The 17,597-nt window shown below is 38.1% G+C and overlaps 1 pseudogene; it reads right to left on the bottom strand.

The window, feature by feature from the left end:
• The window catches only part of LOC144374762 (transport and Golgi organization protein 1 homolog), a 100,358-nt pseudogene extending 88,924 nt beyond the window's left edge, over positions 1–11,434 (bottom strand).
• Between the last annotated feature and the right edge of the window lie 6,163 nt (positions 11,435–17,597).

Below are 17,597 nucleotides of genomic sequence, written 5' to 3'. Positions count from 1 at the left end.
CTCACTGATCAGCATACAGCGTAGAAGTGCAGGGTGAGCAATACTGTCTCCATGTTTATGACAGTTAAGTGAGGTTCAGAGAAATCAGACCACTTATCCATGAACACACAGGTGAATGTGAAAATGGCGAGCATTAAAAGTGGATTTTTAAAAACTTCTAATCCCTTGTTCTTTTACAGGCATCTTAGACTTCAAAAGCTACACTAAGTTGGAAGTATATATCATGTAGGAAACCCAGAAACAGAAAACAAAAATACAAGCAACCTGTTAAATGTGAAATTCAGATAAACAATTCATAGCTCTTCAGTACCAGTGTGTCCCTTGTCATTTGTAATTAGATGTCCCATATCTGACAACTCTAAACATGGGAGTAATCAATCAGAGCAGGTTTGCTGGTCATCTTTACCCTGTGGTTTGGGAATTTTTGCTCTAAGAACCCTCTGCAACTCATATTTAACCAGCACACACATAATCATTGGGAGGCCCCCTGCCATCTGTTTTGGACAATCATCCTAGGGTATTCAGATATTATGGGAATGTTCCACAAGGCAGAGTGGCAAAAGTATAAGAAAAAGCTACGGTTATACGAATGAAGGCTTCCCTTTTCCCTTCCACATCCCAATCATCTCGAACTTCTGGTTAAAAAAAAACAGCAGTGTTGTAGAATTCTTAACAGTAGTCTGAGTCTATAGCATGCACTTACTTTTCTGCACTGGCAAGTGGCATGGAAAGTTAACAAAGTCTATAATTTTTATAAATTACAAGTTGAAGCAGCATGGTAACATGAACTTGAGGCATGAGGATGGTAAGCTGAAGGCCAGCCTATGAAACTGAGCAAGATCCTGTCTCCATTTTTTTACAGAAGGACTGGGAATGTATCCCTGTGGTAGAGCACCCCTGGGTTCAATCTCCATACCACAAAGAGAAAAAAAATGAAAAAAAATTAGAAGTTGGTTTTTAAAAAAGCACACATATCAGTGGGTACTTTCTACTTTTTCCAAAAGTGAACCAATAAGCCCCACTGCAGAATCATGTAACAAACAAGTAAAAGCCATGGATAGCAAACAAGTGGATACCACATGAGGGACCATCATACGCCTTATAGCTGTGGTGGTTTTTCTCCCTGGAAGGCATTCTCCAGTTATTGATTCTCTTCCTTTTCAATCTACAACTCTTATGCATTAGGGAAGTTTCTGTGTCAAGATCTCTTGGGGATAATTTCCTAAATGGGAATTAACCTGATTTGGACTCTTTTTCAATATCCCAGTAACGTTCAACAAAATCCTCCATCTGTTCCTTGGAAAACAGGTCAGGTTCCACAAAACTGAGGAGAGAGTAGAGCTCTTGGAGGCTGTTCTGGATAGGAGTTCCAGTCAACAGGAGACTGAAGACCACCGAGAACTAGAATATGTAAATTAACACAATTAAAAATCTCTACCACTGGTAAGCAAAACCAAGTGACCCATCACAACATTTATTTGAACACAGAGGGACATGATATAACACAATGAACCAAGGCAAATGAAATCAGAAGGCTCAGGTTCAAGTTGTACACTCTATTTAATTGAGAAACAATACCTCTCCATTTTTGACCATAAGGAGGGGATAATAATCTGTAAGAAGACACTCTTGTAAGCATGTAAGTGACATCGAGTTGTAAACTCTTGAGTATTACATGAGTATTCACTAGGGTTACTAAATGCAATCTATGTGAGGAGTCAATCTATGTTATGACCTACATGGGGGAATTAATGGGAGTATCTGAGTAAACACATTCATTCAAAGAGTTTAAGAAGCCAAAGTTATTTATAGAATCAGGCCTCTCTGCTACAAGCAAACAGCAAGATTTACACTGACACAATGTCTGTTCATAAACTTTGCAATATATCAGAGTCAAGATATCAAGATTTCTAGATGTTTCTGGATAGTAAGCCATGGACAGTCCAATATAAAAAGGGATTTTGTAAATTTTTGAGAAACAGGGCTGGGAATGTGGGTCACCAGCAGAACGCTTGCCTAGCATGCATGAAGCCCTGGGTCAAACCCCAGCGTTTCCAAGAGAAAAAGGAAAAACACGGAGAAACAGATAGGAACACGGAGGATAAGAGACTAATGAAGGAAGAAAAACAGTAACAACAGATATCAGGCCAAGCAAGGTCAACTTCTGAGCTGACATTAACAAGAACTTACACCAGCAGAATTAAGTAATGTGGAAAAGTCACATCCTATGCATGTGTATTATTTTAAATATAGAGTACAAACTCTTGGGAAGGACATGTAATCAAGGGTCCCTAAAAAAAGGCAAAGAGGACAGCAGAGATAGAGGATGCCCTACCAGGCAGGAAATAACAATATTTGAAACTAATAAAAATGATGATATCTTCAGTAAAAACTCTAAACACTGCAACTTTTAGGCCAATAAATATTAAAATACATAATCCAGGTCTAAGATTTTCTTCTAAATGACCTCTAAATTTAAGTGATTTATTATAGGATGAGGACCAAATTTTGATTATCTCAGAAATTAACAAGTGTGGTCTCATGAATGAGCAAATTTTCAAGTCAACAAGGTACTTCACATTTCATTGGCTTCTCAGAAACAAGGGCAGCTCCAGGCCACAATGATCTTTCTCATCTACTTTGCTGAATGATACAAGAGATCAAGAGAAGGGAATGCAATCAAGTGTATCATACTAAAAATACAACAGACGAGAGACTGAAGGCAATATGCTGTAAGAAATTGGTCTCTTCATGACTCCACATGAAAGGTAAGTTTCTAAATAGGTAAATTGGGGGAGGCATAAGTCTACAACTGCAGACAGGAGTATAAGATCTTTATTTGTAAAAAAAAAAAAAGAGAGAGAGAAAAATTAAAAGCACTCAAAAGAGAGTTGAAACATCTCCAAAAATATAATGCATTTTATTGGGGTAGGGTCTGACTCATTTGATAACTAGATTTTAGTAAATGTTATCTTCTATATAAAAGAGAAAGGAATAGTAATTAGCCATATTAAATACTACTTTTGTCATTGCCCTCCAAAATAGGTTTATTTAGCTCTACAGAAGTCTTAATACAGAAGTTTTAATCTATGAGATGGACATTATTATCCGAAGTACATGTATGAAGACACGAATGGTGTGACTCTACTTGTGTACAACCAGAGATATAAACAATTGTGCTCTATATGGGTAATGTGAATTGTAATGCATTCTGCTATCATATATTACAAATTAGAATAATAATAATAAAGTTTCAATTTAGTTGGCTCTGTATAGACTAAACTAAGTGGTTTTAAAGGGGAGTTAGAGGGGAGAAGGAACGGTGAACAGATGGGTATAGGATTTCTGAGCCAGGAAACTGCTCTGCATGATACTATAGGGTGGAAACATGCCATCACCTGTTTGTTCAAACTCACAGGACATGCAACAGCGAGTGAATCCAGCATTACGGACTCTGGTGACACTGCGGTGCCAATGTAGTTTCATTAGTTTTAACATCTCTCTTCAGGGAGAGGCTGAGATGGGGGAAGCTAGGCTTGTAAAGGGGCAGGGGATATATGGGAACTCTCTACCTTCTATTCAATTTTGTTGTAATCCTAACTTGCTCTAAAAAATAAAGTCTATTAAAAAAGGAAGGAGGGTGTGTAAAAACTAAGACTATCCTTTGAGTTTACCTCTGAGAGTGTCTTATGCAGCAGAGAGCTTTGGCTTTTCAATCTGTGGGCTTCATCCACAACAAGAACACTCTAGGAGAAGCTGTGAGAGAAAATCCAAACTTTCAGCTTCGTGTAGCTCAAATATATTTCACAACCACATCTTACTATACAATTATGACTTGTTAGAAAAACTAACAGCCCACTCTGATAGAAGCATACCTGGCATCATGACCTTCCTATCTGGAAAGGTAACCATGTGCTTTGTTTTCCCCTCATATGAGAGAGCTCTATGCAGAAAGTAAGGAGCCAGAGACAGAAATGGAAGGATACATTTATCATATTGTACTCTGTAACAGACATTGTGCTTGTGGCTTTGTGTGCAATTTAATCCAAGGAATAAGACAAGTAACCATAATCGTGCCAACAAGGACACTAAAACTCTGAAAGGCTAGATAACTAGGTAAAGATCATAAGAGCATAGCAGAGATTCAAACCCATAAGAAAAATCAGGAGACAGTGATGTCACAGCAGCTAAAGGAGTAGGACTTTAAAATGGGAGAGTGGTGAACAGGATCACGGAGATGTCCAGGATGATGCAGCCACTGGACTTGTTAACGTGGAGGTCACTGGGGGCTGCTGCCACAGCAAGTTTATAGTATGGTATGTCACGAGAGCAATTTCTCAAGAAGTTTCAGTACTAGAATCATATTTTTAACAGATGCTACTGGTGGAAAGCTGTTTAAAAAAATCCAAAATATGGAAAAAGATTGGATGATATTCTAGATGCATTAACTTAAAATAGCAAAAAAATGAAAATAAACTATCTAATAATAGGTGATAAAATGATAAATGGTAGCTGCAAAATACAATAATGAAAAAGGTATAAATATTGAATATCCTTTTAAAAATGTGAAAATCATGCAAAAGATAATAAAGTGGGCGTTATAAGACTTTTAAGTTTTTAATCTTATTGGTAAACATTATGGAATCCCACTGCATTATTTTTGCACTTGTAAAACTAAGTGTGTCAAACAAAAAGTGGGTAAGGAAGGACAATACCTGAAAAATTAAAACAAACGTCTGTGTAAAGGCTGGCCTATAAAAAGGAAGCCTTCCTTCCAATACCACGACAGACACTACAGACAAACAGGAAGATAATCAGAAATGATGTTGAAAACTTGTACTCCAATAAAATAGAAAACCTCAAAGGCATTGACAAATTTCTAGAGTCATATGATTTGCCTAAATTCAATCAGGATGAAATACACAATTTAAACAGATAAATTTCAAATGACGATGGGCTGGGGATGTGGCTCAAGTGGTAGCACGCTTGCCTGGCTTGCATGAGGCCTGGGTTCGATCCTCAGCACCACATACAAAGATGTTGTGTCCGTCGAGAACTAAAAAATAAATATTAAAATTCTCTTTCTTTCTTTCTTTCTCTCTTAAAAAAACAATTCAAATGACGGAATAGAAGATACTATCAGAAGTCTACCAACCAAGAAAAGCCAAGGACTGGATGGATACACAGCCGAGTTCTACAAGACCTTTAAAGAAGAACTAATACCAATACTCTTAATTAATTTCAGGAAATAGAAAAAGAGGGAGCACTTCCAAACTCATTTTATGAGGCCAATATCACCCTGATTCCAAAACCAGGCAAAGACATATCAAAAAAAGAAAACTTCAGACCAGTATCTCTAATGAACAAGATACAAAAATTCTCATAAAGTTCTGGCAAATGGAATAGAAAAACATCAAAAAGATTGTGCACCATGATCAAGTGGGATTCATCCCAGGGATGCAAGGTTGGTTCAACAGAAATCAATAAATGTAAGTCATCACATCAATAGAATTAAAGTTAAGAATCATGTAATCATCTCAATAGATGCAGAAAAAGCATATGACAAAATACAGCACTCCTTCATGTTCAAAACACTAGAAAAACTAAAGATAACAGGAACATATCTCAACATCATAAAGGCTCTCTACGCTAAGCCCCAGGCCAACATCATTCTAAATGAAGAAAAATTGAAGGCATTCCCTCTAAAAACTGGAACAAGACAGGGATGCCCTCTTTTACCACTTCTACTTAACACAGTACATGAAACACTGGCCACAACAATTAGACGAAAGAAATCAAAGGGATACATATAGGAAAAGAACTCAAATTGGCATTATTTGATGATGATACGATTCTACACCTAGAAGACCCTAAAAGTTCCACCAGATAACTTCTAGAACTAGTAAATAAATGAAATGTAGCAGGATATAAAATCAACATCATAAGTCAAAATCATTTCTGTATATCAGTGTCAAAGCCTCTGGAAAGAAATGAGAAAAACTATCTCGTTCACAATAACCTCAAAACAACAACAATAAAAATAAAACAAAAACAAAACCAAAAACAAAACAAAAACCCCAGAACACACACAAAAATCTTGGGAATCCACTTAAGGAAAGAGGTAAAAGATCTGTATAAAGAAAATTATAGAACCCTAAAGAAAGAAATCAAAGAAGGCCTTAGAAGATGGAAAGATCTACCTCGCTCTAGGTTAGGCAGAATTAATCTTTTATCAAAATGACCATACCACCAAAAGCAGTTTACAGATTTAATGCAATTCCAATCAAAATCTCAATGGCATTCCTCATAAAAACTGAAAAAGCAATCATGAAATTCATCTGCTAAGATAAGAGACCCAGAATAGCTAAAGCAATCCTTAGCAGGAAGAGTGAAGCAGGGGGGCATCACTATACCAGACCTTAAACCATACTACAGAGCAATAGTAACAAAAACAGCATGGTATTGGCACCAAAACAGACTGGTAGACCAATGGTACAGAATAGAGGGCACAGAGACTAACCCAAAAAATTGCAATTATCTTATATTAGACAAAGGTACCAAAAACACACACTGGAGAAAAGATAAACTCTTCAACAAATGGTGCTGGTAAAACTGAAAATCCACGTGCAAAATGAAATTAAACCCCTATCTCTCGCCATGCACAAAACTCGAGTCAAAATGGATCAAGGACCTGGGAATAAAACCAGAGACCCTGCATCTAATAGAAGAAAAAGTAGGCCCTGATCTCCATCATGTGGGATTATCCCCCAACTTCCTTAATAAGACTCCTTTGGTGCCAGAATTAAAATCAAGAATCAATAAATGGGACAGATTCAAACTAAAAAGTTTCTTCTCAGCAAAAGAAACAATTTGTGAGAGTGTACATCTTGGGAGCAAATCTTTACCCCTCATATATCAGACAGAGCACTCATCTTTAGGGTATATAAAGAACTCAAAAAGCTAAACACTAAAATAAATAAATAAATAAATAGATAGATAGATAGATAGATAGATAGATAGATAGATAAATAGATAAATAAATAAATAAATAAATAAATAAATAAATAAATAAATAAATAACCAACCAACCAACCAACCCACCCAATCAATAAATGGGCCAAGGACCTGAACAGACACTTCTCAGAAGATGATATACAATTAGTCAACAAATATATGAAAAAAAATGTTCATCAACGCTAGCAATTAGAGACATAAAAATCAAAAGTACTCTAAGATTTCATCTCACTCCAATCAGAATGGCAGCTATTATGGACACAAACAACAATAAGTATTGGCGAGGATGTGGGAGAAAATACACTGCTGGTGGGACTGCAATTGGTGTAGCCAATATGGAAAGCAGTATGGAGATTCCTTGGAAGCTGGGAATGGAACTACCATCTGACCCAGCTATCCCACGCCTCGGTCTATACTCAAAGGACTTAAAAACAGCATACTACAGGAACACAGCCACATCAAAGTTTATAGCAGCACAATTCACAATAGCTAAACTGTGGAGCCAACCTAGATGCCCTTCAGTAGATGAATGGATTGAAAACCGTGGCAAACATACACAATGAAATATTACTCAGCAATAAAAGAGAATAAAATCATGGCATTTGCAGGTAAATGGATGAAGTTGGAGAATAATGCTAAGTGAAGTTAACTAATCCCAAAAATCCAAATGCTGAATGTTTTCTTTGATATAAGGAGGCTGATTCTTAGTGGGGTAGGGAGGGAGAGCATTGGAGGAACAGACAAACTCTAGATATTGCAGAGGGGTGGGAGGGGAAGGGAGGGGGCATGGGTTTAGAAGTGATGATAGAATGTGATGGACACTATTATCCTAAGTACATGTATGAAGACATGAATGGAGTGAATATACTGTGTATAAAACCAGAGATATGAAAACAACGTGCTCTATATATGTGATATGTATTCATACATAAATAAAAAAACTAATACAAAGAAAGATAATTAACCCATAATGAATGTGTTGGTCAGCTTTCTGCTACTGTGACAAGTAGCTGAGATAATGAGTTTATAAAGTGAAAAGTTTTACTCTGGCTCACAATTTTGGAGGGTCAGTCCACCATCAGCTGGACCCCTTGCTGTTAAGCACACCATGGCAGAAGGGCATGGCAGAGCAAGCCAGCTATCTCAAGGCTGGGACAGAGAGAGCAAAGAAGAGGCTGGATCCCTGCTACCCATTACAAGGACACACCCTAAATGAATGACCAGAAGACATCCCATGAGGGCTCACCTTTCAAAGGTTCCACACACTCTCACCAGTTTCATGCTGGGGACCAAGACTTTAACATATGAGCCTTTGCGAGATATATAGGATCCAAACTATAGCAGTAAATCTCAATAAGTACTAGCTGTTAATAATATCATCTTCTTCCTCACTTTTACTCAACTCTTTTTTAAGCATCTCCCATTTTTCCCTCTTATTTAAACCATTTAATAAATATGTTTACACAGTTCTTGTGTCCCACAAGCACTGTAAGAGGAATTTTGGAGGGAAGGAATTAAATGTGGGAAATCTGATCACAGAGGCTCACAGTATAGGCGGTGGGCAGGTTAATAAATACACTGGCACTCTACCTACTGGTGAGCACATGCCACACTTTTGCCTTTGTTTCTGTTAGTCTGCATCTGCTACAAGACTACACACCCCTGAAAGTCAAGGTCAATGTCTTAATCTTCTCTATCCCTATGGCCTCATCTGGACCATGATTCAATAAATATTTGCAGAAAAACAACAACAAAAAAAGGAAGCCTTCCTCCTCAGAGGAAGAAAAATTGAGAAAATTGAGAGGAAGAGAGCCAGAGACAGACACTCAGCTAATGAGAGTGGAGTAGGAGAAGACTGAACTGGGGATCCAAAGAGAGGGCAGGAAGTCCAAGGAGAGTACTGGGCAGAATAAGCAGGGGATATATTTAGGATTATAAGGAGACAGGGTCCCCATGAGGTTGGATAGTAGTTATGACATAGGTGGTGAGCGTCCACAGTATAGTTCCACTCAAAACAGACTAGGTCTTATTCCTTTGGAAGGACTAGACACAGATATGTGTATACACAAACATCTAAAAATGCTTATTTAACGCAAAAGGCTAAGTGAAGTGGATTTTGGTTCAATGAGTGAAAGTGGATTGAATCACTCATCAAAGGAAATTAAAGATTGTTTCCCAGAAATGAAAGTAGAGGGAATTCCAACACAAGAATGGAGAGTCCAACAAGGGAACTCCTGATCTTCTCGATCCAAGATTTTATAAGTCTACTGTCTGTTGTCCAAAAGATTTCAATATTTCATGGTGATAACATACAACTTTAAATGGCCTTCATAAACCTCTTGAGTGCAGATTTTATCACATTGCCTATTTTCAGAATGTAAAATATAGCAATGGAGAAATATAACATTAACAAACATACTAAAAGAAACAACTATGTTGTTGGGATTCTTGATATGAGTCAATATTATAAATGTCTCTTTATTACTAAGGCTCTTAAATCCACCCAGAAATGCATTCAGAACAGACTGAAATGTAAAAATGTGTTTCTACTGAATAAGGTGACATTTCAATGCTTCTACCTACTTAGAGACACTCTCTTAAAAACACGGTCCAGGGCCTGGGGCTGTGGCTCATCAGTAGAGCACTTGCCTAGCATGTGCGAGGCCCTCGTTTTGATCCTCAGCACTACATAAAACTAAATAAATAAAATAAAGGTATTGTGTCCAACTACAACTAAAAAATAAACATTAAAAAAAGAGGCTCAAAGCACCAAGTGCTGGGTTTGAATGTCTGCTCTGCCTTACTTGGATTCTTAATCTCTTAATTTCCTCATTTGTAAAATGAATAATAATCTCTGCCTACTAGGATTTTCATGAAACCAAAATGGGACAATTTACATAAAGTACCCAAGAACATTTATGTCCCAATCTTATTACCTTCTGAGACCTGCCAGATAGTACCATGTTTCATGGATATCTTTGTACTCCTCATCCCTCTATTGTACAGACCATGGGGCAGCTCTATAATTTACTTTCCTGGTTATTACCAGTAACTCTCCCTTTCCATGGAGAGACTTCAAAACAAGACAAGTTGGATATTAAGTAGCCAAGAAGAGCTGGGGGAAGGACTGAGTGGAAGAGCAGTTGGGAGGCTCTCAGCTCAATGCCCAGAACCATAAAATGAAATGACATGAAATAACGTGACACAACATAAAATGAAATAAAGTAAAAAGAAAGAAAAAGAGGGAACACATTATATGCTCATTTAAATGTAAATTAAGTAAAACAAAATACCGGAGGGAATCATAAAATCTTGGGCCCAGTCATCAAAGTAAGAGTAAAACAGAAACTCATTCACAACAATCTAGATGAGAAAAAAATATTTAAAATATTGATAAGGCCCTTTGAGAACAAAACCTTCTGAGTATGAAAGATGCACACAGGGTACAATGGGGCACACCTACAATGACAACTACTTGGGAAGCTGGAGGATTGCAAATTTGAGTCCCATCCCAATGACTTAGTGAGACTATCTCAAAATAAACAATGAAAAGGACTGGGCATGCAGCTCAGTGGTAAATGCCCCTGAGTTCAATCCCCAGTACCAAGACATAGTTAAATGGACAAATTACAAGTATACTTCAAGCTTCTTTTCCAAATAGTCAGTTCTACAGCACTGACTGCTGCTTGGTAATTGCCAGGAAAAGGCTCCTATACTACAGTGAAATCTCAAGCAGCAGTCCTGAGAAAGTGTCTGTGCAAGTTACAGTGTAAAGAATCCAGTTTCCAGGCTGGATGCAGTGGTCCACCTGTAATCCTGGAGACTCTGGGAGCTGACGCATGAGGATTACAAATTCAAGGCCTTCCTTGGCAACTCAGAAAGACCCTGTCTCAAAATTTAAAAAATTAATAAATAAAAAGGACTGGAGATGTTGCTCAGTGGTAGAGTACTCCTGGGTTCAATCCCCAGTACCAAAATAAAACCAAAAAATGATAAAAATCTGCTAGTAATAAAAATCTCTAGTAATCTGCTAAACATCAACCATGTAGATTTAATCTCAGTTGTCACAACAGTCATCCAAAGTAAAAAAGGTAACTACCCCCAGTTTACAGATGAGTACACTGAAGTTGATGGAAATTAAGAAACCATCCCAATAACACAGAGCTAATGAGTAAAGGTTAGATCACAGAATTCCCACCATGCCTGCCTGTACATCCACAGGACCCAAAGACAGACCAGACATATCAGGAAAGAGGCCAAGTATCAAAAAAATGTAAGAAAAGACAAGACTTCCACACATTCAGCACAGTTTCTGACAAGGTACAGTATACTCACGATTTTAGAAACGGTGCATCTTTCAAGCAAATCTGAAAAATTAAGGAAGACACATTAAAAAGACTGGTATTGCTGGGCATGGTGGCCCACACCTGAATCCCAGCAGCTTCTGTAGACTCAGGCAGAAAGGTGGCAGGCTCAAAGCCAGCCTTAGCAACTTACTGAGACTTTGTCTTCAAAAACAAAAAGGGCTGAGGATTGGCTCAGTGGTTAAGTACCCTTAGGTTCATTCCTTGGTACCAAAATAAAAAAAGTTAGAATTAAAAAAATAAAGACTGGTATTGATAAATTCTGATTATTTCTTGTTAACTCTCTTAAACCACAGGATCTAAGCCTTTAACTTGTTTACTAAGTTAAAAACTAAGCACAATTTCTAAGTAGCACTATCACACAAACAGATAGAAGTTATGGTTAAGTAGAGACTTCAAAACAAGGCAAGTTGGATATTAAGTAGCCAAGAAGAGCTGGGGGGAGGACTTACTTAGATAAGGATTTAAAACAAGACTGAAACTAGGCATACTGCATTCCTATCCCCCGGTTATCAGACATGATGCCTCTGTACATGAAACCCTCTGCCCTGCTACCTGACTCCTCCTGTTCATCAACAAAGAGGGCTAAAGTGCCACTTTCTGGGAAGCTTTCCACTTAATCCACCAGTAGAGAGGGAAATATGTCTAGCTACCTTGAAGCACAGTGATCCTGCACTTCGTTTGGTCACAGTCCCTCTTTGACAATGTGATGAAGGTGGATGTTTCCTAGAAAAATGTGTGCTTTCAAAAAAAAAGTCAATATAATTCAGTGGGTTCTACAATTTCTAAGGACCCAGGTTAGGAGAAACGAATGAATACTTCATCAGTAGTCAGCAGCACATGAAAACGTGACTTCTGTTTTAGGTCTTGCTGAAGATGGGCTCTTTCCTCCTTGTCCCCTGCATATGTTACACAAGAAAGACCTGGAGCAAATCTAAATCCAAGGAAAGAATCAGATGAACACAAATGCCACAGCCATGACATGGTGTGTGCATGTCATGGATGGACTGCAGTGTGCAGACGCCATTCATTAGGTGCTGGTCACAGAACTGTACCTAGAATAATGGTTAAACCCCAGGATAAGGTCTGTGTTAATCAGGGAGAAGGATCAGGTCTAAGAGGGTCTTGTGCTAACTAAAAATGCAATGATGTTTCTCACTTTAGTTACTTCCTATGTTACTGTGAGTAGGACAGTTTCTCCTTTACATCAGCAAAATTTACTGAAAATAAGTACTAGCCTTTAAATTGTAGAAGGGTAACAGTAACACCCACTGGATCCTCCCCTATCAGATCTTGTGTCTTGCCTACACTGTTTCAGTTCAACCTTTCTGGAATAAAATCATTGAATATGACAAGATTTTGCTTTATGATCTTTTATCCATCATCTAGAAAAATATCTTAACATAAACAATACAAGTTCAGCTACATCTACTCTGTACCTTTCCATTTCTTCTTTCCAGTTGTCCAAAACAGACAGATGGCTAAGAATCAGAAATGGTCCTTCATCATTTAACCTTCCCGTCAAGTAAATGAGGAGAGCAATCGTCTGAAACAAAGCAGGCAGTTTTGATCACCTTTCCAGGAGACACAACCATAAAGTTCCCACAACCATAGGCAGAGAACACAAACTGTTATACATGACTTGCTTTATAAAGAAATTCCATACAATCTTCCACATATTAGGAATCTAGTACGTTCTTAGAACGACATCAGGTAAGCTCAGTGTCTTTGCTAAGGAAATTGATGGTGTTCAATTACTTCAAGAGTTAACGAGCAATGAGGCTCAATATTTATGTAACTGAACCAAAGGGAAAAACATCAGGAAAGAATAAAAATCAATGAAACCAATACACCTGTTGGAAAACAGCAGGAGTACTTTGAAACTATTAAGCCAGAAGTGCTAAGACCTGACAGCAAACAGTACCCGCACATCACAGCCTTGGCCCTTGGCTCGGCTGCTCTGATGAGAGTGCTTTCCTTCTTCCCCAACTTTCTCCCTCCTTCTATAACCATTTAGAGGGTGCCTTCTACTGGCTCAAGTTCTAAGCTCAAGTTATATGTGAACAAAACAGATACAACCTTTGGTCTTTCATAATGGGTGCATTATAATCATACTGTATAGCGAGATCCATATGCCATAGTTATACATGCATATATCTACAACACATATTCAAATGCAGAAAACAGACAATAAATCATTATCACAAGAAGTAGGAGTATGAAATGAAACTTTGCAAAGCCAAATGTGCATACTTCAGGACATGTTTGAGTACACTTATGTCTCTAAAGTTGCTCTCAACAAACAAAAACACGTGTAGAGCTTGCATCCCCAAATACTGTGCTATTTCTGAGGAAAAAATATGCCCTAAGGATCAAATTCAAAATCCTGAGAAAACTATAGGCTCAAAGGTGTTCACATCAAAATTAATTTAAGTAACCCCAAAAAGGGAGAACTCATGATTCCTCATCAATAGGACGTTTAAGCAAATTATAAATTCTCGATGCCAGTTGAATGATTGTGAATATAATAAAATGCAAAACTACAGTGCCAATGTTACATTAATGAATAGAAACCATATAGGCTAGGCGTGCACTGTAACTTCAATGATGTAAAACATACCTTGTTGCTTATGGCTGTGGTTAGAGTGCTGTGATGACAGAGTGGCAGTTCATTTTTTTTTACACAATCATATTAATCTTATAAAGGAAATGATTTTCTCATTTAACTATCCCAGCCCAAATTGTGCCCAGAGCATCCCTCTAATAAGCGGCTTAACTGGATTAAAACCATTCTGTTGAGTGCTCCCTGAAGAAGCAATTTAGAGAAAGTTTGTCTTTTATTACCACAAATCAGAAGTGTCTACCAAATAAATTTAGAGTCACTAGTGAATTTTATCAAACATCTAAAATGGAAATGAGAACAAATTTACATAAACTCTTGCTGAAAATTGAAGAGGAATACTTTTCAATATATTCTATGAGGCCAGCTTTACCCAAATACTAAAACCAGACAAAATTAGTATAAAAAAGGAATATCATAAAACAATATCATTCATAATATAGATGCAAAATTTCTAAACATTCTTTTACCAAAACAGACTTGGAGTTGGTATATTTTTAGAGAATTTAAAGTAGAGGTGGAAAGGCAAAGGACAAGTGGAATTTGCTGGCTCTCTGTGAAGTCAGTAGGACAATTTCAATGACTGAGACAAAGGAGATTATAGGGAGGATACCTCCAGGAAACTGATTTTAGTTTCATATTTCTCGTTCAGGAATATACCAGGAACAGATTTGTTTGCCCAAGAGAGAGAAGTGATGAATCTCAGGGGACCTTATATAAGTGGTTGCATTGTTTCTGAATAATGCCAAGATTGATGAGGTACATCTGGCCTAAGTAAAGGAGGCTTCAACATATGATCAGACTAGCCTATGTGCACCGCTGCTCCAGCTTAAAGTTTATATATATAGTGAGCATTGGAGGGGACAGTTGAACTTCTAAAAGGATGATGAGACCCTTGCTCATTCTCTCCAGTGACCACTGGTGAAACTTTCCTGGGATTGAAAAGTTTTTATCTTCCTGATTTCTGATCAAGCTGCCTCTGACATATATCATGATTATACCAGGATATCTTTTGTATCCTTCAGATAAGTAATCCTTATGTGATTAACCCAAGAGGTGTTGTGACTGAATTTTCCATTAATCCAAGGCCATGTGTCAACCCAGGGCAGTATTGCTTATTATTCTCGCAGAAGCATCAATTTCAACACTCCACCATTAATCACTAGATCAGTGCCCGAGGGGGCCACATCTCATTCTCCCCTTTTAAGGTCAGAGAGTCTAAGTTTTATTTTGGAAAACATAGGGTACTTCCTCCATAGTTCTCTATCACTGTAGAAAAATGGATAGCAGCCCGACCCCAACCCACCCCCACTGAGAAAGAGAGAGTAATATTAGAAGCAATACAGTTAACTTCATATAGTGTTACTAAGGAGCACAGTTAATTTGGTCCTTGGGCAGGTATACATGCTTCACACAGAGAAAAGCCCTAAACCTGGGCCCATTAACTGCACTTGTAACTCAAGTAACTTTTCTCACAGACACATGTCAATGCTCATATAAAGGTAATGACATAATTAATAACTACCCCTACAACTAGAAAAATCAATCCAAAGGTTGTGATCTCTTAAAAGTTAAGCATTTCACATTCTAGTATATATATATACATACACACACACATACACCCTCACACACACACATATATAACAGCACTTAAAGATGGTATTAAGCCAGGTGTGGTGGCACATACCTATAATCCCATTGGCTCCGGAGGCTAAGGCAGGAGGATCATGAGTTCAAAGCCAATCTTAGCAATTTAGCGAGGCACTAAGCAACTAAGTGAGACATTGTCTTCAAATAAAATACAAAAAAGGGCTGGATGTATGATTAAGTTTTTAAGTGCACCTGAGTTCAATCTGGGGTACCAAATATATATATGGTAATGAGTTATGAGGAGGTGTTTCGGTGTAGGTAAACAGTGCTTCTTCAAAGTAACATACCTGGCAGGTCTTACCAAGGCCCATCTCATCTCCCAGGATGCAGCCATTTTGACAGTGGAATCCCTGGGCTAGCTAGTTGACTCCCTTCAGTTGATAAGGGCATAAATGAACTCCTAGAAATAAAAAAGAGAGCAAAACCAGAGAGCAGACATTTCAGCACATATGTGGGCTAAGCTCTAAGGCTTTGAATGAAAAACATGGCTTACATTCCCTTAATGTCAAACTTTATTGGCTCTATCTTTTATTGGGACGTTCTATGTATACAAACATTAGTTGATTTCCAAATTTCTTTTTGGGCAGACTTGGGTTACCATTCAAAGCCCTGAAATAGCCAGTCACTGTTATATAATCTTCTTGATCGATGAGAAACTCAGCCTGGGATTTGTTCTATAATACCCAGTCTCAAGCCACTGTCCTTTTCTGGAAATAAGTATTCCTGGAAGTGATGTGACAAACAACACATGGACTGTTCATATGCTTGCTTAATGGCACTCATCTAAATCTGCCATTCCTGCTATATTGTCCCTTAAAGAAAAGGGGGACAGTAAAACATCATGATCCTGAATGCTCCCTTTCTGTTTACAAAAACCTAGCAAAATTAAGGGACCAATGAGATCAAGCCTAGGCTGGAAAGTCCAGATACATATCATCTTGAAGGACACTGGCTTTCTCTATGCACACTGGGCACTAGGGCAAGTTAGTGTTATCTGTAAAAAACTACTTTCTTGCATGTATGCTGGTCATACACACAAACTAATGCTGATGTCACTGCTTCCTCAGTCTAACATGTAAGCCTCCTCCCTGAATGGGGCTGGGCAGAGAACTGAGGGCTCTGTGGAAAGGATACATATCACTTGTTTGGCCACAGCCACCAGGCAAAACACCAGGAGCAAGAGAGGTACTGCCTGGAGAAGCACCTTCAGGGACCCAGATGCTATCTGTTCAGTCTGTTGCCACAGAACTCTTCCTGGAACCATCACTGATCTGTTAGAAACTTTCCCAGATAAACCATGTCTCCCATGCTGTCTCCAGCACCTTATTTGGCCTCCCCACAACCTAGTACAACTGGGATGTGGACTGCTCCTGCTAAAGGACAAAATGAAAACAAGACTACACTGTGCGCCAACAGAGATACAGGGTTAAGAATGGAGATGCTGCTACATAAAGGGTGTTTAAAACTGAACAAGGATGGCAAGACACTATAAATATTTGTTATATATATTTATAATTATATCTATAAAATAGTCAAAAGTAAAAGGTTGATGGGATGTGGATGTACCTCAGTGGAAAGGGCACTTGCGTCACACATATGAGGTCCTGGGTTCGATCCTCATAAAATAATAAGTAAAAATAAAGATATATATTTAAAAAAGTAAAAGGTTAAAGTGGTTGGATAAAGAGTGACCCTCAAAGAGTTCATGCACAGACCTCAGAATGAGTGAATGTTACCTTATTTGGCAAAAAGGACTCCACAGCCCTGACTAAGGTTGAGGGCCTGGAGGTGGGGAGACAATACTGAGTTACCCTAGATTACCCAATCTAATCACTCACCCTTTACCAGATGTGATTAGGAGGAGGTGACTATAATGAGGCAGTCCAGGTACCCCCACCCAAAAGACCTTGCCATGATTAACCTTCCCCTCTTGTGAGATCAGGATGCCT

This window comes from Ictidomys tridecemlineatus, unplaced genomic scaffold, assembly GCF_052094955.1.
Source record: "Ictidomys tridecemlineatus isolate mIctTri1 unplaced genomic scaffold, mIctTri1.hap1 Scaffold_87, whole genome shotgun sequence".
Classification (NCBI taxonomy): Eukaryota; Metazoa; Chordata; class Mammalia; order Rodentia; family Sciuridae; genus Ictidomys; species Ictidomys tridecemlineatus.
The sequence above is the reverse complement of the archived record's forward strand: the minus strand, read 5'-3'. Positions and strand labels throughout refer to the sequence as shown.